The 27,723-nt window shown below is 38.9% G+C and overlaps 1 pseudogene; it reads right to left on the bottom strand.

Moving 5' to 3' along the window:
* Nucleotides 1-124: 124 nt before the first annotated feature.
* On the bottom strand, nucleotides 125-27,179 carry LOC129505260 (ubiquitin-associated domain-containing protein 1-like; annotated as a pseudogene).
* Nucleotides 27,180-27,723: the final 544 nt, after the last annotated feature.

Below are 27,723 nucleotides of genomic sequence, written 5' to 3'. Positions count from 1 at the left end.
GCCAAAATATTGGATATGACAGTATCCAGAACTTATCATAAAAATCACTGTGCCTTTGTTTTCCCTGAAAGTACCTACTAATATAACTTCTAAACCTCTATTCTACTAGTTTTGTGCTTTAGCTTTATATAAATGGAACTATAAAGCATATATTATTTTGTTTCTGGCTCCAGAGGTTGGATGCGGCCATGCACACTGCCATCATACAAGTTTGTAAGCCGAAGATCACAGCGTGGGAAGAGCCTCTGTGCCCGGACAACCCAGGGTGGAGCAGAGGGCCAGGTCTAGCGAGCAAGGCCCCTCCAGCCCTGCTCTGCCTCCCACTCTGCCCCTGGCACGCAGGGGTCTTCATGCTCTTCTGCGATGGGCTGGGGGCAGGAAGAGGGCCTTGCGTGGAGCAGTCCCCAGCTCCTGGGACAGGTGCTAGGACAGCACAGCAGAGCGGCCACCCCACCTCTGTGCGGGTCAGGCTCTGGAAGATCCTGGAGATCTGTAGCGCGACCGGCTGGTCCCTGGGTCGTTCATCCACCGGGTGCTGTTCAGGGGGGTTTCAAGCATGTCTTCCAATGCTAGTGACATTCCCAGGTTGGTCAGGCCCCACTGCACCACCGGGTTATCCAGGATGGCTTGAAAGAGAGGCCTGTTGGGGTCGACGTCCAGCTCCTCGGGGAGGGTTCTGGTCTCCCAGCGGCATTCTGCTGGTGGCCGTTCACTCTCAGGGCATCTCTCACTTCCTTCTCATCCAAGCCCATCTCCATCAGGGAAATGACAGCCCGAGCATCAGGCCGAAACCCCCTTTTCCTCTGCATCTTCTTGAAGATCCCCATGAGCTCGTCCCTGGGCTCCGAGTCCCTGCAGCCTTGGGAGCCGCCTCGGCCCGTGCCCCTCCTGGCGAGGCCTGGCCCGGAGGAGGCGAGTCGATGCCCGGGTCTTCCGCGTGCTCAGTTTACCACTCTGCGGCCTGGGCACCGACCCGTGGTTCAGCCGCAGGGCCTCGGCGGCCCTGCTCTCCGGGAAGCCCAGCTCCGTGCGCCCCCGCAGGGCCGCCTCATCCACTCTCCCACCTTCCTCCTTGTCCAGCGTCGCATTCGCCTTCTCACACAGTCCAACGGCGTCTGGGGTCGGTGCTAACAGCATCTGAGGCACCAGGATGTTCTGGAGACGTCTGATGTTGGTCTGGACCTCAGCCCGGTCCCTGTCATAGGACGGCAAGGTGGCAGTCGCTCAGAAGATAGTATCTCCATCTGGGCCTTTCTGGCCTTGCTTTTTCTTCTCTTCTGCTGAGACGTCAGCGCTCTTAGGAAGCGGAGCCCGAGCACACTGCTTTATCGACAATAAGACATCTTGGTCTTGGATTTTCCCTCCCAAGATTGTTTTGGCATCGTTCTGCACCCTCTCTGAAGCAGCGTGTGTCAGTTTGTGATGGGTCACACTTTTGGGGTCTTCTAAGCTCCCCTGGGCACCGTGCTTGGGGCAGCGCTCCTTGAGCTTCTGCACCGACGTGGCCTCGGCTGCCTCCTGCAGCCCCTCGGCGCCGTGGGACGCGCAGATGTGCAGCCGCAGCACCTTTGCCCGCGAAGATCTTCTCCTGCACGAGCACCGCGCCTGGGCCCTGAAGGTCACTGGGCCCGGCCAGGCCGCCCCCGCCCCGCCCCGGCTCCCCTCGGCCAGCAGCCCGTCGCTTGCGGTCCCGACTTTAATATTTTAAGGCAGAAGAATCACATGAAATGCCACAATTCTGGTGATCATCCAAAAAGTGGGATGGGAAATGAAAGCACCAAGAATGGCACCTTTTAAGAAGATGGACATTGGTAAGGGACATGGAGGTGAGGAGGCAAATCTCCTGGGAAATCCAGGAAGCTAAGTGAGAGAGCTTGGTCGCTAAACTAATGTGAGAAGTATTACGGTTTTTAATCTGAGCAATTGATACTTTTAATCATGACTAAAAGCATAGTAGAGGGGAAGGGGTAAGGTATGAGAAATAGAGCGTTCCATCCAGATTATATAACATATAAAGTACTTGTTCAACTTCTAGTTGAAGTAAGGTATAATAATAATAAGCATAAAAATATGTGTGCAACCATCATAATAACCCCCTCAGGCAAGAAAAATGCCAGCTTTCTAATTTTTCCAATAAAAAGCAGAATTAAGAATGTCTCCATGACTTATTTTCAGCCGCATTTCTATAAAGACTTCCAATCCCAAACTAAAATTGTTCTGCCTGATAACTTGCCAGTGGGCTTAGGGATTGCATGGCCTTTGGAGGCAGCAAAATGACTTTCACATACTGATCAGAGAAGTGCATTCTGCTCTTCCATGTCTGTACACATCTCTTGGTATTCTCTTTCAAGTCTGGGCTTGAACACCGTAGTCACTTTACAGTGAGTAACTATATCTAATCTTATACTTCTCCCTTCAGCGGTTCTAGGCTTCATAGATATATCTCTAATGGTCTACACGATATCTTCTTTCGTACACTACTTCAGTTAGGCTTTATTTTCTTATAATTTGCAGAACCATCAACTTCAGATGGCTTAGGCAATAAAGGACTACGCATCAGAGTTAGAAACAGCTTCAGGGTTGGTTTGATTTAGCAGTTCAACAGTGACATAGAAACCTAATTTCTTTCCATATCTCACTCAGCTTATTTTAAGACTAGCCTCCTCTCAGGGTCACAAGATGAATGCTAGCAATTACCTTGGCTTTCTACTTTGTCTTTGGGGAGAAAAATCTGCATTTATTCTCTCGGACAGCAGTGGAAAAGTGCTAAGGTCTTTGGAACTTGACTTTATCTTCTCCTATTTCAATTACTCTTGGACAGGTTCCCAGTCTGCCAGCAGTCATGCTTCTCGGACAAATGAGAGCTTTGTATTCCTGAGAGGAAGATGCTTCAGTAGACACTCACTTGCTGATATTGACCATCTACAGGTCATTTACATGACAGACATTAAGACTGCTCTTTAGTCTTTGCTAATATGTGATGACAAAGATTTAGTATAAACATTGTTCTCTGACAAAATTTAACTAAATAACATGAGTAGTTCTGGTAACACTTTTCTTCATCTAGAGAGATGTAGAGTAGCTTTGGAAGCTTTCTCAGACAGGAAAGGAAGTATCATTCCCTATAAACCGTCACTAAAAGTTTTCTCCAGAGGGGCACTGGGTGGGCTCAGTCAGTTAAGCATTGGGCTTTTCCTTTCAGCTCAGGTCATGATCTCATGGGTTATGAGATGAAGTCCCACATACGGGCTTCACACTCAGAAGTGAGTCTGCTTAGAGATTCTTTCCCTCTGCTCCTTTCCCCCCTCATGTGCTCATGCACACACACACACACACACACACACACACACTCTCTCTCTCTCTCTCTCTCTCTCTCTCTCTCTCTCTAAAATATATAAATAACATCTTTTAAAACAAAGTTTTCTCTCTGCTCATTGGTTAAAAATGGGCTCCTATCCAACAATGAAAGAATAAATGGTAGCAAGAAATGGGAGTTTCTGACTAGAGTGGGTCTGGGTTACATCTTGGAGCCAGAAGTAAGGATAATTTCTTGGAACCATTTGAGCTGTTGTTAGGGAAGAAGGGACCTGATCAACAATTTAGGATCCTTATGAAAGAAAGGGATTTTTGTGTTGAGAAAATAACACCCAAACAGTAAAAAAAAAAAAAAAAATAGACAATTCTTACTTTATAAATCTAAAACAGGATGTTGCATTTTTTCCCACAATTAGTCTTTCTCATCTCAGTTAATGGTAACATAACCTAGTGCCAATTACAAAAAAAGAAACAAAGAAGGGAAAAGAAAAGACAAATAAAAATGAAAATCCTAAGAGACACTCTTTTACTTTTGTATCATTAATACCCCAATGTGGTTTAAGCACATCCATAGGGCTCTAGATGAAATCTAGTGTTCTCTCTCCATGCTCACTGCAGAGCTTCTTTAACAAGATCTTTCAGAGGCCACCCTAGTATGCCTCCACATCTGCTGCTTTGTAGTCCACTCCACAAGTGAACATAGATTCTTTTCCTACCTCGGGCTCACGCACAACAGTAGGATCAAAATGTGGAAATATAAGATGTATAGAAGTACACTCGAGATATGAATTACAAATTTACCTGCTATTCCATCATTTCTCATGCAATAAATAAAAATGGCATTGTCTTCTGTCCTCATGACTGACTTCTCACTCAAATGAAAATCTGTCAGTAAATATATTCCACCTGATGGGAGCTGTTCAAGTTATCAATCAATATATCTAGGTGATTTATTTGCAAACTTTATCAATGATGAAAGAAGGTCTCTTTCTTAAAAACAGCTTAGCCATTACCTAACTGTGAAGCCATTCAGAAATATTTACTGGGTTTTAGTTGTAAATAGAAAAATAATTAACTGTAGACCTCAACAATAATTACACAAGATAACAACTGTTATCAAGGTAGATAATAAAAGGACATCAATACTGACTAAATCAGTAAGATAAGTTTCAAACTAATATTACAGTAAGTGAAACTGACTCTGTTTAGGAGGTGAATGTGTATTTCAATGATTTTACATCTCTGTATATTTAACAGTGCTGTAATGATTGCTTATGCATCTATATTTTAATGACTATGTTGTTATTCATCACTATTTTTTATGTCACTTAGAATTCTAACCCTGGCTTTGTAAATACCAAGTGGGTAATTTAGAGCAATTTGTTAAGCTTTTCTGAAATTCAGCATCTATAAATGCTTAGTTTCCAATGTTGTTGGGAGACAATAAATATCTATTATGTTTAAACCTAAGCAAATACTGAAATTACTTTGAAATTAAAGTTTTCATATTATACCAAAATTAGAATTTTTGATAATTTATATCATTTTTTACTCTTCAGGTTTTTTTTTTTTTTCTGGTTTTTCATCCCTAATCTACTGAGCACATTTTTGTTAGATTATTCCCCTTACTAGCCATAAACAATTGGATGAGGAAGGGGAGGCAGAACTAGGTGGGGTCCCTTTACCTTATGGTCTTTTAATATGCAACTAAGAGAACTTCTTTTAGAGGTAATTCCAGTGTGTATCTTCAAGCAACTTTTTTTTTTCACTTCTATTGCAGCTGTCATATTTATGTTATTATGTAAACAATGACTTTCATTTTTTTGTGGTTAAAAAAAAAGAATGAGAAAAAACCTGTTTGTGGGTTTACTAATATGTTAGATGTTTCTTTTTTCTTTTTTTTTTTCTTAATTAATTTTTATTGGTGTTCAATTTACCAACATACAGAAAAACACCCAGTGCTCATCCCGTCAAGTGTCCCCCTCAGTGCCCGTCACCCATTCACCCCCACCCCCCGCCCTCCTCCCTCTCCACCACCCCTAGTTCATTTCCCAGAGTTAGGAGTCTTTATGTTCTGTCTCCCTTTCTGATATTTCTCACACATTTCTTCTCCCTTCCCTTCTATTCCCTTTCACTATTATTTATATTCCCCAAATGAATGAGAACATACACTGTTTGTCCTTCTCCGATTGACTTACTTCACTCAGCATAATACCCTCCAGTTCCATCCACGTTGAAGCAAATGGTGGGTATTTGTCATTTCTAATGGCTGAGGAATATTCCATTGTATACATGAACCACATCTTCTTTATCCATTCATCTTTCGATGGACACCGAGGCTCCCTCCACAGTTTGGCTATTGTGGACATGGCTGCTAGAAACATCGGGGTGCAGGTGTCCCGGCGTTTCATTGCATCTGAATCTTTGGGGTAAATCCCCAACAGTGCAATTGCTGGGTTGTAGGGCAGGTCTATTTTTAATTCTTTGAGGAACCTCCACACAGTTTTCCAGAGTGGCTGCACCAGTTCACATTCCCACCCCAGTGTAACAGGGTTCCCTTTTCTCCGCATCCTCTCCAACATTTGTTGTTTCCTGCCTTGTTAAGTTTCCCCATTCTCACTGGTGTGAGGTGGTATCTCATTGTGGTTTTGATTTGTATCTCCCTGATGGCAAGTGATGCAGAGCATTTTCTCATGTGCATGTTGGCCATGTGTATGTCTTCCTCGTGAGATTTCTCTTCATGTCTTTTGCCCATTTCAGGATTGGATTGTTTGTTTCTTTGGTGTTGAGTTTAATAAGTTCTTTATAGATTTTGGAAACTAGCCCTTTATCTGATAGGTCATTTGCAAATATCTTCTCCCATTCTGCAGGTTGTCTTTGAGTTTTGTTGACTGTATCCTTTGCTGTGTAAAAGCTTCTTATCTTGATGAAGTCCCAATAGTTCATTTTTGCTTTTGTTTCTTTTGCCTTCGTGGATGTATCTTGCAAGAAGTTACTGTGGCCAAGTTCAAAAAGGGTGTTGCCTGTGTTCTCCTCTAGGATTTTGATGGAATCTTGTCTCACATTTAGATCTTTCATCCATTTTGAGTTTATCTTTGTGTCTGGTGCAAGAGAGTGGTCTAGTTTCATTCTTCTGCATGTGGATGTCCAATTTTCCCAACACCATTTATTGAAGAGACTGTCTTTCTTCCAGTGGATCGTCTTTCCTCCTTTATCGAATATTAGTTGACCATAAAGTTCAGGGTCCACTTCTGGGTTCTCTATTCTGTTCCATTGATCTATGTGTCTGTTTTTGTGCAGGTACCACACTGTCTTGATGACCATAGCTTTGTAGTACAACCTGAAATCTGGCATTGTGATGCCCCCAGATATGGTTTTCTTTTTTAAAATTCCCCTGACTGTTCGGGGTCTTTTCTGATTCCACACAAATCTTAAAATAATTTGTTCTAAGTCTCTGAAGAAAGTCCATAGTATTTTGATAGGGATTGCATTAAACGTGTGCATTGCCCTGGGTAACATTGACATTTTCACAATATTAATTCTGCCAATCCATGAGCATGGAATACTTTTCCATCTCTTTGTGTCCCCCTCAATTTCTTTCAGAAGTGTTCTATAGTTTTTAGGGTATATTTTGAGAACCATTTGAATGGTAAATGGTTCTCCAACCTTTTATTTTCAGGTTGTAGGTGTCCTTCTGTCTAAAATGAGTCTCTTGTAGACAGCAAATAGATGGGTCCTGCTTTTTTATCCATTCTGAAACCCTGCGCCTTTTGATGGGGTCATTAAGCCCGTTCACGTTCAGAGTTACTATTGACAGATATGAGCTTAGTGTCATCATGATATCTATTTAGTCCTTGTTTTTGTGGATTGTTCCACTGAACTTCTTCTGAAAGGGGAGTTTTAAGAGTCCCCCTTAAAATTTCTTGCAGAGCTGGTTTGGAGGTCACATATTCTTTCAGTTCCTGCCTGTCTTGGAAGCTCTTTATCTCTCCTTCCATAATGAATGAGAGCCTTGCTGGATAAAGTATTCTTGGTTGCATGTTCTTCTCATTTAGGACCCTGAATATATCCTTCCAGCCCTTTCTGGCCTGCCAGATCTCTGTGGAGAGGTCTGCTGTTACCCTAATACTCCTCCCCATGAAAGTCAGGGACTTCTTGTCTCTTGCTGCTTTAAGGATCTTCTCTTTATCTTTGGAATTTGCAAGCTTCACTATTAAATGTCGAGGTGTTGAACGGTTTTTATTGATTTTAGGGGGGGATCTCTCTATTTCCTGGATCTGAATGCCTGTTTCCCTTCCCAGATTGGGAAAGTTTTCAGCTAGGATTTGTTCAAATACATATTCTGGCCCTCTGGCCCTTTCGGCGCCCTCGGGAACCCCAATTAAACGTAGGTTTTTCTTCCTTAGGCTGTCATTTATTTCCCTTAATCTGTCTTCATGGTCCTTTAATTGTTTGTCTCTTTTTTCCTCAGTTTCCCTCTTTGCCATTAACTTGTCTTCTATGTCACTCACTCGTTCTTCCACCTCGTTAACCCTCGTCGTTAGGACTTCTAGTTTGGATTGCATCTCATTCTATTGATTTTTAATTTCTGCCTGATTGGATCTAAATTCTGCAGTCATGAAGTCTCTTGAGTCCTTTATGCTTTTTTCTAGAGCCACCAGTAGCTGTATAATAGTGCTTCTGAATTGGCTTTCTGACATTGAAGTGTAATCCAGATTTTGTAACTCTGTGGGAGAGAGGACTGTTTCTGATTCTTCCTTTTAAGGTGAGGTTTTCCTTCTAGTCATTTTGCTCAGTGCAGAGTGGCCAAAAACAAGTTGTATTGGGAAAAGGAGAAAAAGAGAGGAGAGAAAGAAGGAAAGAAAAAGAGAAAAAGAAAAAAGAAAAAACGAAGAAAAAAGAGAAGAGAAAGAGAAAGAAAAAGAAAGGAAAAAAAGTGTGGGGGAAGCAAACAAATCAAAAAGAAAAAAACGCAACAAAAACAAACAAACAAACAAAAACCACGGGGGAGTATCTTCTGATTCTGTAGACTTTAAGTCCCTTGACTTCCCCTGGAACTGGTCCGTCCAGCTGGTCTTCTGGGGGAGGGGCCTGCTGTGCTGATTCTCAGGTGTTAGCACTTGGGGGAGCTGCTCTGCCCCTGCCTGTTGCAGGGCTCAGTGGGGGTTGTTCACCCCGTGAGGCCCCAGGAGGAACAGCCCCAGTGGTTACGGCAGCTCTGGAAGCCTGGAGTCAGCCCCCGCAGTCACCACGGGGCTCTCCGTCCGCAGGGCCTGGAGGCTCCGGGGTGGGGCCGCTGATCTGCTCAGCTGGGGCAGGAGCGTCCTCGCTGTCCTGGGCCCTCCCGGCCCCTTCCTGTCCCGGGGGAGGCCGGATCCTGGGCTGTGTCCCGGCGCCCTGTGCTCCGGGGCCTGCGCTGTGGGATTCGCGCTCCCGCCCTGCAGCCCCCTCCGCGGAGCCGCCGCCCGAGCCCCTCCGAGCTGCTCCGGCCCCGCCGTGCGCGCTGCAGCCCTTAGGGAGCTCGTTGCACTCTCCCGGGGCGCAGGTGTCTGTTAGTGTCCCCGGGAGCCCGAGGGCATCCCCGCCCTCCTGGGTCCTGCTCCAACTCCCTGCGGGCCCCTTTCCGCCCGGGAAGGTTGGTGCAGCTCCTGCTTCTCCGGGACGGGGCTCTCCTGTCCTGGGGACACTCGCCCCGGCCTCAGCCCGGCTCCTCGCGGGGCCCCTCCCCCTCGGAGGCCTTTTGTTCCTTTATTTCTTTTTCCCCATCTTCCTGCCTTGATAGAAGCGCGAACTCTTCTCCCTGCAGCATTCCAGCTGGTCTCTCTTTAAATCTCAGGCCGAATTCGTAGGTTTTCAGGATGATTCGAAGGTTATCTAGGTAATTTTGGGGGGACGGGTGATTTGGGGACCCTGCTCTTCCACCGTCTTGCCCCTCCTCTGTTAGTTGTTTCAAAATATTTTCTCATACAAAATAATTGAAATGTTCTAGATAACTTAACAAATCATTGTTTTTTTTTTCTCCTAACTTTTTCCATAACTCTGAACTAGTGTTTTTTTGTTTTATGTGTTTTTTTTTTTTTAGTTTTTGACTTGAATGCAAGAATGCTTTATCATTTTTTATGATTCTGAGAATTTCAAAAATTATAATTGGCACAGGCCTTCAAAAACACAAATATTCATTATTATTTATTAAGTGCTTATAATATGTCAAGTATCATTTGATATGACTTAAATGTTTTATCTTGTTTCATTTTCAAAATCAACACATTAAGGGGGTATTGCTTTTCTCCTTATTTTGCAAATGGTAATGATTTAAAAAGTAAATAAAAGAAAAAGTCCCAGGGTGATTGGGTGGCTCAGTTGGTTAAGCATCTGCCTTCAGCTCAGGTCATGAGGGTCCTGGGATCGAGCCTCACATTGGACTCCCTGCTCAACAGAGACTCTGCTTCTCCTTCTTCCTCTGCCCCTCCCTTCTGCTCAGGTTCTCACTGGTTCTTCTTCCTCAAATGAATAGATTAAAAAAATAAAGAACGAAGAAATGAGTCATGTAAATAATATAATCTATTCAAACTCATATATACTCTGAATGACAGTGCCATGCTGCCAACAGTAAATGACTGTATTTTCTTATTTTCAGATTTTTTTAGTAACTAGAAATTCTATTTTATTTATTTACAGTCCTACAGATAACTATTAAAATCCGTAAAATACGCTATCCTATCAAAGACAACAACAAAGTAAAAACAAATAAAAAAAGAAACAATACTACCCTGCAATTAAGAAAATTTCATAATCATCCTACTTAGGCAGTAAAAAATAATGGGAAATAATTGCTTTTGTTTCATTAAAATAAAGAAGCTGGCCGGATTATGTCTAAAGTCCTCTATTGCTCTAAAATTTAGGATTCTCTCTTTGAGCCATGAAAATTATGTAGCTTTATAGAAATCCAGTATTGCTAAAAAAAAAAAAAAGTTATCCATGTAACCAAATAGGCATTTCATCATCCCAGGAATTTCCCCTTTATTGTCAATCACCAGCCCTCACCATTCTCAATCATGCTCTACATACTCTTTTATGTTTGGTTTATTTTACTCAACATTATTTCAGTGACATTAGTCTATGTTGATGCATTACCAATAGATGCATTGAAATATATTCTGGCCTATTTATGACAGTTTATTTTTCTTTTTACATCTTGTATTAGCTCAGGATGCTGTAACAAAACACCATAGACTGGTTAACTTACACAGCAGAAATTTAGTTTCTCAGAATTCTGGGGGCTCAGAGTCTGAGATCAGAGTGCTAGCATAGTCAGTTCCTGGCAGAATTTCTTTCTGGCTTACAGATGGTTGCCTCCTCTCATTGTTTGCTCACAAAGCAGAGAGAGAATGAGATCTCTGGTGTCTCTTCTTAATGGACATCAAGGACATTGGAAAAGGTCCCCCTCATATAAAACCCTCATTTCCTTAATTATCTTCTTGTTTGCCCTACCTCCAGATACAGGCACATTGGGGGTTAGGGATTCAACAAAACTTGGGGGACACAATCCAGTCCATAACATATTGACCAACAGGTGGTTTCTAGTTTGTTTTTTGTTTTTTTTTATAAATTATTTTTTATTGGTGTTCAATTTACTAACATACAGAATAACACCCAGTGCTCATCCTGTCAAGTGTCCCCCTCAGTGCCCGTCACCCACTCACCCCCACCCCAGCCCTCCTCCACTTCCACCACCCCTAGTTTGTTTCCCAGAGTTAGGAGTCTTTATGTTCTGTCTCCCTTTCTGATATTTCCCACACATTTCTTCTCCCTTCCCTTCTATTCCCTTTCACTATTATTTATATTCCCCAAATGAATGAGAACATATAATGTTTGTCCTTCTCCGATTGACTTACTTCACTCAGCATAATACCCTCCAGTTCCATCCACGTTGAAGCAAATGGTGGGTATTTGTCGTTTCTAATGGCTGAGGAATATTCCATTGTATACATAGACCACATCTTCTTTATCCATTCATCTTTCGATGGACACCGAGGCTCCTTCCACAGTTTGGCTATTGTGGACATTGCTGCTAGAAACAATGGGGTGCAGGTGTCCCGGCGTTTCATTGCATCTGAATCTCTGGGGTAAATCCCCAACGGTGCAATTGCTGGGTCATAGGGCAGGTCTATTTTTAACTCTTTGAGGAACCTCCACACAGTTTTCCAGAGTGGCTGCACCAGTTCACATTCCCACCAACAGTGTAAGAGGTTTCCCTTTTCTCCGCATCCTCTCCAACATTTGTGGTTTCCTGCCTTGTTAATTTTCCCCATTCTCACTGGTGTGAGGTGGTTTTGTGGTTTGTGGTCATTGTGGTTTTGATTTGTATTTCCCTGATAGCAAATGATGCAGAGCATTTTCTCATGTGCATGTTGGCCATGTCTATGTCTTCCTCTGTGAGATTTCTGTTCATGTCTTTTGCCCATTTCAGATTGAATTGTTTGTTTCTTTGGTGTTGAGTTTAATAAGTTCTTTATAGATCTTGGAAACTAGTCCTTTATCTGATACGTCATTTGCAAATATCTTCTCCCATTCTGTAGGTTGTCTTTTCGTTTTGTGGACTGTATCCTTTGCTGTGCAAAAGCTTCTTATCTTGATGAAGTCCCAATAGTTCCCACCAAAACGGAGAATTACAGGCCAATATCCCTGATGAGCATGGATGCAAAAATTCTCAACAAGATGCTAGCCAATAGGATCCAACAGCACATTAAGAAAATTATTCACCATGACCAAGTAGGATTTATCCCTGGGACACAAGGCTGGTTCAACACTCATAAAACAATCAATGTGATTCATCATATCAGCAAGAGAAAAACCAAGAACCACATGATCCTCTCATTAGATGCAGAGAAAGCATTTGACAAAATACAGCATCCATTCTTGATCAAAACTCTTCAGAGTGTAGGGATAGAGGGAACTTTCCTCGACATCTTAAAAGCCATCTACGAAAAGCCCACAGCAAATATCATTCTCAATGGGGAAGCACTGGGAGCCTTTCCCCTAAGATCAGGAACAAGACAGGGATGTCCATTCTCACCACTGCTATTCAACATAGTACTGGAAGTCCTAGTCTCAGCAATCAGACATCAAGAAGACATTAAAGGCATTCAAATTGGTAAAGAAGAAGTCAAACTCTCCCTCTTCGCCGATGACATGATACTCTACATAGAAAACCCAAAAGCCTCCACCCCAAGATTGCTAGAACTCATACAGCAATTTGGTAGCGTGGCAGGATACAAAATCAATGCCCAGAAATCAGTGGCATTTCTATACACTAACAATGAGACTGAAGAAAGAGAAATTAAGGAGTCAATCCCATTTACAATTGCACCCAAAAGCATAAGATCCCTAGGAATAAACCTAACCAAAGAGGTCAAGGATCTATACCCTAAAAACTATAGAACACTTCTGAAAGAAATTGAGGAAGACACAAAGAGATGGAAAAATATTCCATGCTCATGGATTGGCAGAATTAATATTGTGAAAATGTCAATGTTACCTAGGGCAATGCACACGTTTAATGCAATCCCTATCAAAATACCATGGACTTTCTTCAGAGAGTTAGAACAAATTATTTTAAGATTTGTGTGGGATCAGAAAAGACCCCAAATAGCCAGGGGAATTTTAAAAAAGAAAACCATAGCTGGGGCATCACAATGCCGGATTTCAGGTTGTACTACAAAGCTGTGGTCATCAAGACAGTGTGGTAATGGCACAAAAACAGACACATAGATCAATGGAACAGAATAGAGAACCCAGAAGTGGACCCTGAACTTTATGGTCAACTAATATTCGATAAAGGAGGAAAGACTATCCACTGGAAGAAAGACAGTCTCTTCAATAAATGGTGCTGGGAAAATTGGACATCCACATGCAGAAGAATGAAACTAGACCACTCTCTTGCACCATACACAAAGATAAACTCAAAATGGATGAAAGATCTAAATGTGAGACAAGATTCCATCAAAATCCTAGAGGAGAACACAGGCAACACCCTTTTTGAACTTGGCCACAGTAACTTCTTGCAAGATACATCCACAAAGGCAGAAGAAACAAAAGCAAAAATGAACTATTGGGACTTCATCAAGATCAGAAACTTTTGCACAGCAAAGGATACAGTCAACAAAACTCAAAGACAACCTACAGAATGGGAGAAGATATTTGCAAATGACCTATCAGATAAAGGGCTAGTTTCCAAAATCTATAAAGAACTTATTAAACTCAACACCAAAGAAACAAACAATCCAATCATGAAATGGGCAAAAGACATGAAGAGAAATCTCACAGAGGAAGACATAGACATGGCCAACAGGCACATGAGAAAATGCTCTGCATCACTTGCCATCAGGGAAATACAAATCCAAACCACAATGAGATACCACCTCACACCAGTGAGAATGGGGAACATTAACAAGGCAGGGAACCACAAATGTTGGAGAGGATGCGGAGAAAAGGGAACCCTCTTACACTGTTGGTGGGAATGTGAACTGGTGCAGCCACTATGGAAAACTGTGTGGAGGTTCCTCAAAGAGTTAAAAATAGACCTGCCCTAGACCCAGCAATTGCACCGTTGGGGATTTACCTCAAAGATACAGATGCAATGAAATGCCGGGACACCTGCACCCCATTGTTTCTAGCAGCAATGTCCACAGTAGCCAAACTGTGGAAGGAGCCTCGGTGTCCATCGAAAGATGAATGGATAAAGAAGATGTGGTCTATGTATACAATGGAATATTCCTCAGCCATTAGAAACGACAAGTACTCACCATTTGCTTCGTTGTGGATGGAACTGCTAGAGGGTATTATGCTGAGTGAAGTTAAGTCAATCGGAGAAGGACAAACAGTGTATGTTCTCATTCATTTGGGGAATATAAATAAGAGTGAAAGGGAATAGAAGGGAAGGGAGAAGAAATGTGTGGGAAATATCGGGGAGGGAGACAGAACATAAAGGCTCCTAACTCTGGGAAATGAACTAGGGGTGGTGGAGAGGGAGGAGGGCGGGGGGTAGGGGCGAATGGGTGACGGGCACTGAGGGGGACACTTGTTGGGATGAGCACTGGGTGTTATTCTGTATGTTGGTAAATTGAACACCAAAAAAAATTAATTTATTATTAAAAAGAAGGATCTTACTGTCTGTAATTCCTTTTAGGATTTTCATGGTTTTCGGTCTTACATTCAAGTGTGTTATTTATTTCAAGTTATTTTCTGCATATGTTTAATGAAAGTGCTCTGGTTTCATTCTTTCTCATTTGGCTTTTCATTTTTTCCTGCACCATTTACTGAAGACTCTGTTTTTTTCTCCATGGTATATCATTGTCTCCTTTGTCATAAGCTAATAGTTTCTATATGTGTGGATTTATTCGGGGGCTCTTAATTATGTTTTATTGGGCAGTGCTTAATGCCACTACCATACTGTTTTGATTATTGCAGTTTTTTAGTATAGTTTGAAATCAGGAGCATGATTCCTCCATCTTTGGTCTTTCTCAAGATTGCTTTGGCCATTTGAGGTCTTTTGTCATTTCATACAAATTTTACAATTATTTTTTTTATTTCTGTGAAAAATGCCATTGGGGTTTTGATATATATTGCATTAAATTTTTAGATTGTTTTGGGTACTATGGGTATTCTAACAATATTAATTTTTCTGATCTATGGGCACAAAATATCTTTTTGTTTATGTTTATCTTCTGTAATTACTTTTATCACTGTTTTATGGTTAAGTGTTGATGTTTAAAACACAAAACAACTAGGGGCGCCTGGGCAGCTCAGTAGGTTGTGTCTGATTCTTGATTTTGGCTCAGGTCATGATCTTAGGGTTATGAGATTGAATCCCATGTCAGGCTTCATGATGAGTGTGGAGCCTGCTTAAAATTCTCTCTCCCCCTCTTCCTCTGCTTCTTCTCCTCCTCTAAAACAAAGCAGCAGCAGCAGCAGAAACAACAACAAGCCCTGAAAGTGACATTAGTAAGATGATAAAATAGAAGCCCAGGTCCTTGTACCTCCATGGAGAAGCCGACTTAATATCAATATATGGAATGAATTATCTTTATGATATTTCCAGAAATAATTTTAGAATGTGTAGCACCTCAGGCAAACACAAAACCAAAATCCACATCAAAACAGATAAGAAAGTTTATTGCATTTGCCAGCTACAGCCCATTCCTCTTCCCTGGAAAAGCATGGCATGACTGAGAGAAAACTACCAACCCCAGGAGGGAACAGAAAAGTGAAATGTGCATCCAACTTTCTGGCTTTTAAGGGGGCTGCCTGAAGGACTTGTTTCTGCCTTGCCTGACTCAAGCACTAAGGGAATAGTGGTATTAGTTGGTCACCCAGGTGGGGGCCACTGAGAACAGAGATAAATGTGACAGCTTAGCATAGCACCAAAAAGTCTGCAGTACTCCAGAGAGACACCAGAGGGAATAAGAAATTATGGGCACTTGGAAACAGAGGCAAAACTCCTTAAGTAGGAAGTTAACTGCATAAGCCCAAAGAATGTAGGCCCATAGAAAAGGTTTGAAAGGACTTCAGAATCTCTAGTTAGTCTTAGAGACAAAAGTAATTACTTGTGTGAAGCCAATCCGTAAAGACTGAGAAGAGCAACTATCGTTCAAACAATAAGATTTCAACAACAACAACAACAACAAGAGAATATCAACATAGAGAAACCATTTTTAAAAAAGAGTCATAAAGGGGATCCCTGGGTGGCTCAATGGTTTAGTGCCTGCCTTCAGCCCAGGGTGTGATCGTGGGGTCCCAGTATCGAGTGTCATGTCAGGCCCCTTGCATGGAGCCTGCTTCTCCCTCTGCCTGTGTCTCTGCTCCCCCCCATATATATCTCTATCTCTATCTATCTATCTATCTCTATCTATCTATCTATCTATCTATCTATCTATCTATCATCTATCTATCTATCATCTATCTCTATCATCTCTATCTATCTCTATTTCTATCTCTCGTGAATAAATAAAATCTTTAAAAAAGTAAAAATAAAATAAAAAGAGTCAAATGAAAATTCAAAAAAAATACAGAGACTTAATTGAAAAATTTACTAGAAGCATTTAACAGCTGACTTCATTAAGCAGAAGAATTGGCAAACTTAAAAACAGGTCAATCGAAATTATTGGTTAAGAAGACTACAAAGGAAAAGAATGAAGAAAATTGAAGAGCCTGAGGGACTTACAGGTAATTAGCAAATAAGTCACTTATGTGTTATAGAAGTTGCAGATAGAGAAAAGAAAGAGAAAGGGAAGAGAGCCCATTTGAGAAAATAATGGCTGAAAACCTCCTAACTTTAAGGAAGGAAAGGGACATGCAAATTCAAGAAGTTCAATTAGCTCTGATGAGGATAAGTCAAAGGGGCTCACACTGAAACATATTTGCTTTTCCAAAGAAGAGCACAATTTCCTAAAATAATCTTTAAAATGTGAGAGATTTTTATGAATAGTTGCTAACATCAACCAAATCTTTACTGATTACCTTAGTTAGAATGTTAATATCACTATCTGCTACAATTTAATATTTATGGTTTCTGTGCTTAGAAAAATATTCCAAAAGGATAATACATATTTTTAAAAAATAAATAATAGCTTTATATAGTCTATTTTTAATCTAATCATATAAAGTTATAAATTATTCAGAAATAGAGTAAGTATTATCATTCTAAATTCCCTTTGAAGATAGCCACCTTTGCTCCACTTCCTCTAGGTTACTATTAAATTAAGATAAATATTTAAATAAATTTATGTTATTTACTAAGTTTGGTAATAAGGAAAGTATTGAAATTTCTATAGATCTGTATGACTAATTACATGAGAATAACAGCCAATTGAGTAACATCTTTTGCTTTTGACAAGTTATCCTGTCCCACAATTACTAATAAGAAAATTATCTACATATTCTTAAATTAGATTGTAAAATATTTAGCCAACTTCTTGATGAACTCCATAGCAGGCGATTTTACAGATTGATGAGTATGAGACTTAATTATCACATTTTAAACTTTATATTTAAAATATCTCTCATTGTTAAATGAAGAAAAATGTGCCTTCTTTTACTGTGTTATCCTTTTTTTATTATTCTTTATAGTATGTTACAGATACTTTGCACATTGTTCTGATAAACATGCCTGGATCCCACATCAGTTTCCCCACATGGAGTCTGCTTCTCCCTCTGCCTGTGTCTCTGGTTCTCTCTCTCTCTCTGTGTGTCTCTCATGAATAAAAAAATAAAATCCTAAAAAAAAAGAGACATGTGTAACTTGTGCATTTTCATTCTCACATATGATAGAGAAGTTTCAGTGTTGGACACATAAAAGCACAAGTTTGGTTCCACGTAGCCTATAGGAACAGTCTAATGCCATCAGTTTAGCAAATTTCTACACAGGCTGATCAAGAGGCTGGCAGCTGGACAAAACGGTAGCAGCAAGCGGTGGAGAGCTATCACAGAGTATCCACTGGCATTGTCCTCTTTATGAATGATTTCCCATTCCTTAAACCAAAGGATGCTAGCTTTGACATTGGTGTATTTTTACCATTTTAGCCAGAAGTTGGCATAGATGCTACTGTATTAAGGTTGTCACTAATTTTCTTAAGGTAGATTCTGAGTTCCATAACACTTTATTTGTTTTCTTTGTCCCTGAAGAATAGAGTGATTCAATGGAGTCCATTTTGTTAACCTCAGCAATTAGTTGTTTTATACCCTTTGTGGAATCCATAAGAGCATGCTCACAGATCAGCCTGTTCCTGGGGAGGCTATCTTCAAATTGATCAACATCAGTTGTAATCTTTTTCCTGGTGAAGGGTCTTGCCTCCATGTTGATAGCTGCTGACTGATCCAGTGGTGGTTGCTGAAGGTTAAGGTAACTATAACAATTTCTCAAAATATGAAAATAGTGAAGTTTTCCACATTGAATGACTCTTTTTCATGAATGATTTCTCTGTAGCATGTGATGCTGTTTGCCAGCATTTCACCCAATAGTAGAACTTATTTCAACACTGGAGTCAATTCTTTCAAATTCTGCTGCTGCCTTATCAACTAAGTTTATGTAATATTATAAATCCTTTGTTGTCATTTCAGTAATCTTGACAGAATCTTCACCAGGAAAAGTAGGAGTAGAAGTAGATTCTACTTCAAGAAACTACTTTCTTTCATCATCCATAATAAATAGCTTGGTCTCCACTAAAGGTTTATCCTGAGACTGAAGAAATTCAAATATAATAATAATGAAAAAGTTTGAAATATTGTGAGAATCACTCAAATATGACACAGAGACATATAAGTAAGCAAATATTGTTAGAAAAAAATGGTACTGATAGACTTTCAATGCAGGTCTGCCACAAATCTTCAATTTCTAAAAAAACACAGTATCTGTGAAGTGCTAGAAAGTAAAATGCAATAAAATGAGGTATGCCTGTACTTCTGCATATATTATAACTAGAGCACACAATGCTCTTGTTTTATGCTTTCAGTAATCAGGTATCTTTTAGGAAAACTAGACACGGTGGGAAAATCTTTTCTCATTTCCAGCATTTTTTTTCTTCCTATAAATTCATTTCCTTCAACCCTAAAAACATCTTTTAGTTTTTATTTTGTTTTTGTAATGTAGGTTCATTGAAAAGAAATCTCCATTTGGTTACCAGAAAGTGTGTTTATCTAACCTGCATTTTGAAGTGCACTTTCCCTGGATATGGAATTCAGTTTCTTTCCTTCAGTCCTTTGAAGATGTTACTCCATTGTCTGGCCTTTACAGTTTCTATTGACAAGTCAACTAAAATGTATCATTATTTCTTTGTGTATAATGTATTTTTTTCTCTAACTGATGTTAACACTTTATCTTTTTCTTTGTTTTAAATCATTCTATGTGTTTATTGTTACTCTTTCTTTTAATTCCTTAATTATTTTTTTTCTGTTCATTCTATTAGTTATTATGAAAGGATCCACTATGTAGGTTTATTCTTCTTAGAAAGAAACTTCTGGTATGTTCCATATGTAATTAAATCCATCTGTTAGCAAAATCAATTTCAAACGTATTTTTTCACTTCTAGATTTTTCTACAGATTAAGATTCTATGGTTAAGTTCTCCATTCCTTTATCTATATGGTGTATCTTTTATTTTCATGAACATATTAATTATATAATTATAGTTAAAGTTTTTATTTGTTAACTTAGATACCCAGATTGGTGGTGACTCCTCCTATTTTCTGTTTTATTCTCTTACTATTGATCACTTGGTCTTTCTTCTTTTAACGTCTATTACTTGTTTTTTCTTATATGCTAGACTGTGTATCTGTAGGTGCTTCAGGTGGCTAATGCCTGTCTCCTTCTTCCTTTGGGGCTAGTCACCTCAATCCAGTTATCGATTTGGTTGGATGGGGATGCTAGTAGCTTTGCTAAAACTCTGTCTTCAATAATTCTGGATTCTATAATGCAGCTTTCCAGGTCTTTTAGTTGAGAGTCTGTCAAGTTTCATCTAGTGAGCCTTAAATGTCTGTAGAGGAGACTTCTTCCTTTCAGAGAAATTCAAGTTAGCTCTTTAAGCTTCTATTTCACATATCCTTTAGTTTTTCAATTGTCCTGAGTGGAAAAGTGGTTTCATGTGTGCCTCCTTAAGTGTCTGAGCTTCCCACTCTGGCCCAGATGAATATCAGTATCGTTGTTCGTTTTCTGTCCTACAGGGATGCCTTTTACTCAGAGCTGAAAGCCATCTTTCCTCTTCTAGCTATACCCAGAATTCTTAAGTTCCTCTTGGTAAAAGTTAGTATAGGTCCTCAGTATAATTCACCACTCCTTAATGATTTGCCTTATTTTGTTTCAGGATCATGCTTGTGTTAAGTCTTTGTTTTCTGACAAGAGAATATAAGAGGCTTCTCTCTGATTCCTGGAACTTTTCAGGCCAGCAGTGGAGATCTCTGTATAGTTTCAGAGTGCAGTAATGTTTTATGGTGAAATGCAATGCTTGGTAGAGGTCCCTCAAAATTTCACAACCAGCCAGATAACCTCAAAAAGTTGGATGGCTTGTCTTCTCTATAGTAATGGTCCTTTCCCTGAGCCAACTCTTGATCCTTGCACATTAGCTAAGAAACTAGCTGTCTCCTCAGCTTATCTTGGAACTGTTCCTGTTTTTCTATAATCTAGTCTATCTTGTCTTCATAACTTTTAAAGCTCTTTCAAACCTTCAAATAAATTATTTTAAATTTATCTGGCTTTTCTCTTTGATGTTTATGGAAACATTGACCTTATTACTTCTTACCCAGAAGCAAAAATCCCTGATCTGGAATGTATTTCATTTGAAATTAGCATTGATACTGACATTTTCATGACCATCTGAATTTAGAGGGAAAAATTAAATTTGTAGAAATGTATTTTTTTCCCTTGATTGCAGCACTCTTCCTTTCTGCTCCCTGAAGAGGAACTACAAGAAGGTACTACAAATTCCCCTTAATTTGCAAAAGGTTACAAGGCTCATTTCAATAAGTTTATTTGGGAAATTGAAACTCAAAAGTGAGTCATAGTTATTTATTTTGAAGACATTAAAAGAATCCCCTCACTTTTGGAAAGAGAGCAGAAAAGTTCCAGTTACACTTTTTTTGGCCAAGGAAACTGAATATCTTTCTATTTGGTACAATATAATGGTTTTCACCAGTGATTGGCAAAAATTTTAAAATAGATGGTAGATTAAAAAAATAGATGTAGATTTTTTCCAAATGGAATATTCCAAAACAGATTATTCAATAGAAGGAAAAAATGTGGTGGCCTGAGCCTGCACTGTTCTTTCCCATTTACACTGCATCTGGTTCTTTCCTACTTGCTTCCAACCACATTAACCATAAAGGAGTTCCAAGCAATAACTTTGAAAAAGGCTGCCTAAAACTATTTTGATTTTATGTTTCATTTATTTTTATTTTCCTTTTACTGGAAACAAAGAAAATATTGGTTGTGTTATGTTATACCTCAAGTTCAATCAATGCTCAGAGGAAGTAGATGAGAACTTCTGATTCTTGAGATTACTATCTTCTCTCCTCCCCAACAGTTGTTTTGGTGCTAAAGCAGTTTAGAGCCAACTTTAATTTATATGTTAATAAGATTAGATTATGGGTTAATAAAGCCACAGGCAACCATGATTAACCTAACAGTTTCAAAAGAATTTTACATGCTTATTTAAACTGTCTTACTACTTCAGGTAATAATAAATGTTAAGATGACAAGAAATGGCTATTACATTTTTTTTTTACTATTGATTAAGAAAACATTCAAGTCAAATACTAGAGAAAATTCACTTGATTCATGATATTTTTTTTTAAATCTTAAGTTAGGTTTGAACAGAGTATTTTTCTAATAAGGCACTTTAGCTAATGCTGAAGGCAGTATTGAAATGCAATTTGCCTTGTCTCTGAGGATCCTGAATATCTGACTTCTATTACACCTTCTATGCTGTTGGAGGAACTCTGGGAGGAGAGAAATCACTGGCAAACACACTCTATTAGACTTTTATCCTGGATCATCACATCCTCCTTATAAGTCACAGTGGGAAAGGGCTACATGTTGCGGGAAATCCCAAAGATATTAATAAAATATTTTCCCTGTTCTTTTCTCTTATGCCCAAATTCTTTTATCTATCCAATAGCATGGAAGTTAACCTATCAGAATAAAAAATTATGCCATATGAGAGCAACCAAGGGAATCCAAGTGTCTCTGCTTGAGGCTCAGGAACAGCTAGCCTACTTTTCTGTTTTCTTGTCATTTGTAGAATGAAGTACTAAATTCTCAACCCCACCAAAGCTTTAGAATATGAGCCTCTAAAATTATTATTTTTCATCATGCCTATCCCAATAGGGATTGGACTTCTTTTCTTAAACTTGAACCAGTTAGATTCGGAGGCCCAGATAGTTCCTCCCCAGTTGTGGTATGGAGTGATATGGTCTGAACTCTCTGTCCTTGGTTACTGACTGATTCTGAGGATTATACTATCAATGATAACCCAGAATCATGCTGTTGTGCCCCCTGCTCAAACAGGATCAAATGTGTTTGTACGATCATGCTGCTAACAAAACCCACACTCCCTGTGTCCCTTTGAACATTGTATTTTACTGGTAGGTAATGGGAGTAAAAAGCTTCACAATTTCAAATGTTTAAATGAAATCTTAGAAACTGCAAAAACAATTGGATTGTTATAAGAAAAAAAAATGTTCTAACAACAATATTGACCTCAAAATATGCAAAATCACTCAAGCCACTACAGTGTTCACAGCTCACTAAAGAAGTCCCCCAGTTCCCTGTCTTCCCACCTATTGACTTATGTTATTTCTCTCATTAATAACCTAATGTAGAATACAAACTTTTTTTTTTGCAAACAAGTCTCCTAGTAGAAGCTAAACAGTTATTTCTTATTAAATTGCAAAAAAAACCCACATAGACTTATAAAGACTTATCAATTTCATATTTATACAAATAGTCATGTACTCTTTAGAATCTTTGAAATATGTAAGAAAATAAAAAAAATAAATTCAATATATAATTATGCTAATACTATTTAATTCTCAGCTAAAATGTTGTATCTATTATATCTTCCATTATATCATCCAAAAATATAGTTAAGAGTGTCATGTTTGATCCGGTTGGTGGTGAAATGAAATAGAGAGGCCAGACATAGGTGGGTGGAAGCAAGCTTTTAATGGAAGCGCTCTCAGATGAGGTTCCACGGCCTGCAAGGGAGTGAGATTGGGGAAGTCACAGGCTGGGGAAGTTGCACTCGGGGATGATACTGGCAGGCTCTTATAGGGAAGGGTAGGGTGGTGCCAGTTTAGGGTGATAGCTGCTTATGTCTATATATGGTAGGGGTTAGGCAAGGTTCAGTTTCTGTTTTCTGCATAGGTCCTGTTTTCCCTTGATGACGTGTCCTTGGGGGGTCCGCTAGTGGCGGGAAAGTCCCAAGGCGAGGGTGACAAGACGGATGTTGGTGGCTACCGATCCCCTTGATCCTGCCGGCCCAACAAAGAGATTATTCTTCTATTTATATATTTACTCTGACATTGTATTTAGTGTATATTTGATTACTTATCTAATGTAGACTTTGATATAAGTGATCTCAGTGCTTCTGACAAAGCAGTTGTCTAAAACATAATTAATTAATTAATTGTAAAAATATTTATGGAAAGAAAGAGGAAATTAATTCTGTTAAATGATTTAAATGAGACTTATGGATTTTTTTTTAATAATATACTTAAGTACATTTCTATGAAGGCTCTTTTCTTTCCTGATGGCTATATTTAGGCAGAATATCAATAGGACACTTCTCCATAAGGACAGCCTATCCTAAAAACAGAATCACAAGAGATCAATTCTTTAAAACTTCTAAGGATTTCTGCCCGAAGTCATTATAACACAAAGAAATTTTATCTTTATTCATTCAATTTACATTACATGGAGAATTACATTATTTTAAGAAACAAGTATCAGTGGTTTTCTTATAACCTAAACATTGAGTGTGGCCAAGAAAATGTTAATAAAATCTGTTCTTCATTAGGCTTTATATCCTTCCTAATTTTTCCATAAAATTGTTCTCTGATAATCATTTTTAATATGTTTAATTATTCTAGCAAATATATCCTCCTATAGCTAGAAATTAATAGAAACAGAATTAATAGAAATCAATTGGATTGCAATCCAAAGTATAAAATTTTTAAAATATTTAATTGTATTAAATAATGAAAGTTTCATAGGATAAACTGCACCATATACAACTACAACACTCAAGAAAAGGATATTCTAAAAACAGAGAAGAATATACCATCAAAGAGGAGCAGAATGTGCCACCTCAAAATTTGTCAGTTTGGCATAAGAATTATTTTGAGATGATTATTTTTCTAAGAAACTACAGACTCAAGAGAAGCTCTGAAAACAGAAGTTACCTTTTTGTAAGAGAAATCTACAGTTATAAACAATTTGCATTAGGAAAGGAGAGAGCAGGGGGATCCCTGGGTGGCGCAGCGGCTTAGCACCTGCCTTTGGCCCAGGGCGCGATCCTGGAGGCCCGGGATCGAGTCCCATGTCGGGCTCCCGGTGCATGGAGCCTGCTTCTCTCTCTCTCTCTCTCTGTGTGTGTCTCTATGAATAAATAAATTAAAATATCTTAAAGAAATAAAAAAGTAAAAAAAAAAAGATACTCAAAAAAAAAAAAAGGAGAGAGCTATTATCAGAGATAACTTTTTCATTTATCTGTAAGACCTGCAACCTTTGTTTAGCACTCTTCTCACCTTTGTGAATTGCCTTCCGCACTTTGAAATCCAGACCCTTATCTCTTTCCTTAGCTCAGGATGGTATATAAGTCTCAATAATCCACCGCATTTTGAGTCTCATAACTTTGTGAGGCTTTTATAAATACGGAATTTTTTTTCTCCTGTGAATGTGTCTTTTATTACAGAAGATTTCAGCTGAGAACTTTCTAGAGTAGAGGAAAAATTATTTTTCTTCCCATACTCTGTGCATGTCCTAAATCAGTTGTTAATACGTTTAACTAAATGAGCCTTTCGTTTGCCTTCCATGTATACAGATACTTTATGTGTCATGTCAGCATTTCACCAGCAATTACTGCTCTAAGGGAAAGCCAGTAATAATATTCTGAAAACAAGCAAAATAAAAATGCCTTTCGATCTTATGGAACAATATAAAATACTTTATGTGAATTATAGTATAAACTGATATTTGACTTTTACAAAATTATGAAAATATCTATAAATAAAAATGATGTTAGACTTTTAAAGGTATAGCAAATAAAAATGTGCTGAATATTATTATTAGCAAAACAGTGCTACAAATGTATAATATAAGGACTTACATGTAGATTTCATCTCATTTCAGATTTTTGAAAATGTACAGAACTATGATTTTTATCTATAGTTACAAAATTTCTGGCTAAAAATTCTTTTTTAAAAAGATTTTATTCATCTGACAGAGCCCGAGAGAGAGAAGCACAAGCAGGCTGAGCAGCAGGCAGAGGGAGAGGGAGGGGGGAAGCAGATTCCCCACTGAGCAGGGAGCCCATAAGTCAGGATCCCAAGACCATGGGATCAAGACCTGAGTGGAAGGCAGACACTTAACAGACTGAGCCACCCAGATGCCACCTGTCTAAAAATTCAAACAATTGTCAATTCTGTCATAGAAGACAAAGTACTTCAAACTGAGAGATGCATTTCTCACAAGTTCAGCAGGCTCTGTACCAATAGCACTCATTAAGCAGGTTTTGGGAAAACCCTACATCCTGCTTCTTCCATGTTGCTGGTTAATTTCTCCACCAAGAAGCTTCATGAAGAATTTCAGAGATTTACTCTCTTTTACTAAGAAATTCACTATTTCTTCACTTTAATTTTTTATACCTGTGGTGATAATGTTGTTTTAGAAAAAAACATTTATGAAAAAAACAAGACTCTTTTGGTAGGATAAATTGAAAAATAGAGTAGAAAATGAAAGCCAGAGTTTTGTATCCCTAGTTCAATCTAATTCTGGCAAATAAACACTGCTGATGCATTCAAAGGCCTGCAGCTATGTGTAGATGCCAAGTACCTGCTGTCCATGTTGAGGTCACTTTTTAGGAGGGGGACATAGCATTGTCACATATCTCTTTTCTCTCCTGTATATATGACTGCTCCCTGTACTCTGGTTTGTTCTGATGAGAAAATGCCTTTCCTGAAGATTTTTTTTTCTTTCAATGTATATAGTCAAGGACTCCTGATTCCTTTATCTTCAGTATAAACCTCTCTCTAAATTCCATACCAGAATGGCTACATATCTACTGGAAATATATTCTTGCACATTCTACAAAAACATAAAATTTCCAAAATAGACAAGAGTTAAGATTCCTCATCTCACCCAAAGTTATTCTTGCTACTGTAGACAACATGCATCCAATGAATGGACCAGTTGAGGTCTGTCAGATGATACTGCAGAAAAACAACCTCAGAATTTCGGTGACTGAATGCAACAGTTTGTTGGTTGTTTATGTGAATAGTCCCACACACAAGACATTCATAAAACCTTCAGTATAAGTTTACTGAAGTCCAACTTCTCTTTTCTTTTACAAGTTCCAATCATCACTTGCAAAAAGATTCACATGAGGTGGACAGGACAGAATTCCACAAGGCAGGATTCTATGACTTGTAATAGTTGACATTTGACAATAAAAGTCAGAACTATGGTAAAACTTAGCATGGGAAAGTTCAGAGATTAAATTCCAGGCACAATATTGAAGGATGTACTGTAAAGGCATTTAAAAGAGCTTTTTATTTGAAAATAGTTTTGAATTTACAAAGAAGTTGTGGAAATAGTGCAGAGAGTTTTCACACACCCCAATCTAGTTTCTTGTGTTTCTACCATCAAAATATACATTGTGGCACAGTTGCCACAATCAATGAAAAAAGATAAGCAAACAGCTGAGGAAATGAGAATGAAGTATGGAATGTCACTGGCATATTCCAGGATCCCATCCAGGTTTTCACAGTACATTTAGTCATCATGTCTCCTTAGGCTCCTCAAGGCTGTCACTTTCTCAGACTTTCCATATTCTTGTTGAGCTTACCTGTATTGAGGGTTACTGGTCAAGTATTTTGCAGAATGTTCCCCAAATGGGATTTGTCTGATGATTTCCTCATAATTATACTGGAACTATAATGTTTTAAGATGACTAGAGATAAGGGCATTTTCATCACATATCAAGGGCACACTCTATTGACATGACTTATCACTGTTGATACTGACCTTGAACAGCTGTCTGGGGCAGTGTTTGTCAGGCTTCTCCACTGGTAAATTACTCTTACCTTTTCTCTGTCCATGCTGTATTCTTTGAAAGGAGTGTCTATGTGCAGCCCACCTTCAGGAGTGGAGAATTATGATCCCCTTAATGATCAAGGATAAAATTATTTGGCAATCTTCTGTATAAGAGATTTGTCTTTTTGTCCCTATTTATTTATTCAATTACTTATTTACATCAGTAGGAACCAACAAATATTTATTTTATACATTTTGTTATAATTCATAGTTCTTTTCAATTCTTTTCTTTCTTTCTTTCTTTCTTTCTTTCTTTCTTTCTTTCTTTCTTTCCATTCTTTCTCCTTCCTTCCTTCCTTCCTTCCTTCCTTCCTTCCTTCCTTCCTTCCTTCCTTCCTTCCTTCCTTCCTCTTTCTTTCTTTCTTTCTTTCTTTCTTTCTTTCTTTCTTTCTTTTCTTTCTTTCTTTTTCTTTCTTCTCAGATGTTCCAGTTTCGTCATGGGGAGCTCTTTCATTGGCTCTCATATTCCTTTGACATATCCATCTTTTTTTCTTTGTTTGTTTACTGCCTTACCTTCTGGCACTACAACACTCCACAATTACCTTGTTC

This window comes from Nyctereutes procyonoides, unplaced genomic scaffold (assembly GCF_905146905.1).
Source record: "Nyctereutes procyonoides isolate TBG_1078 unplaced genomic scaffold, NYPRO_anot_genome, whole genome shotgun sequence".
In the NCBI taxonomy this organism is placed as follows: Eukaryota; Metazoa; Chordata; class Mammalia; order Carnivora; family Canidae; genus Nyctereutes; species Nyctereutes procyonoides.
This window is presented reverse-complemented; position numbering and strand designations above follow the sequence as displayed.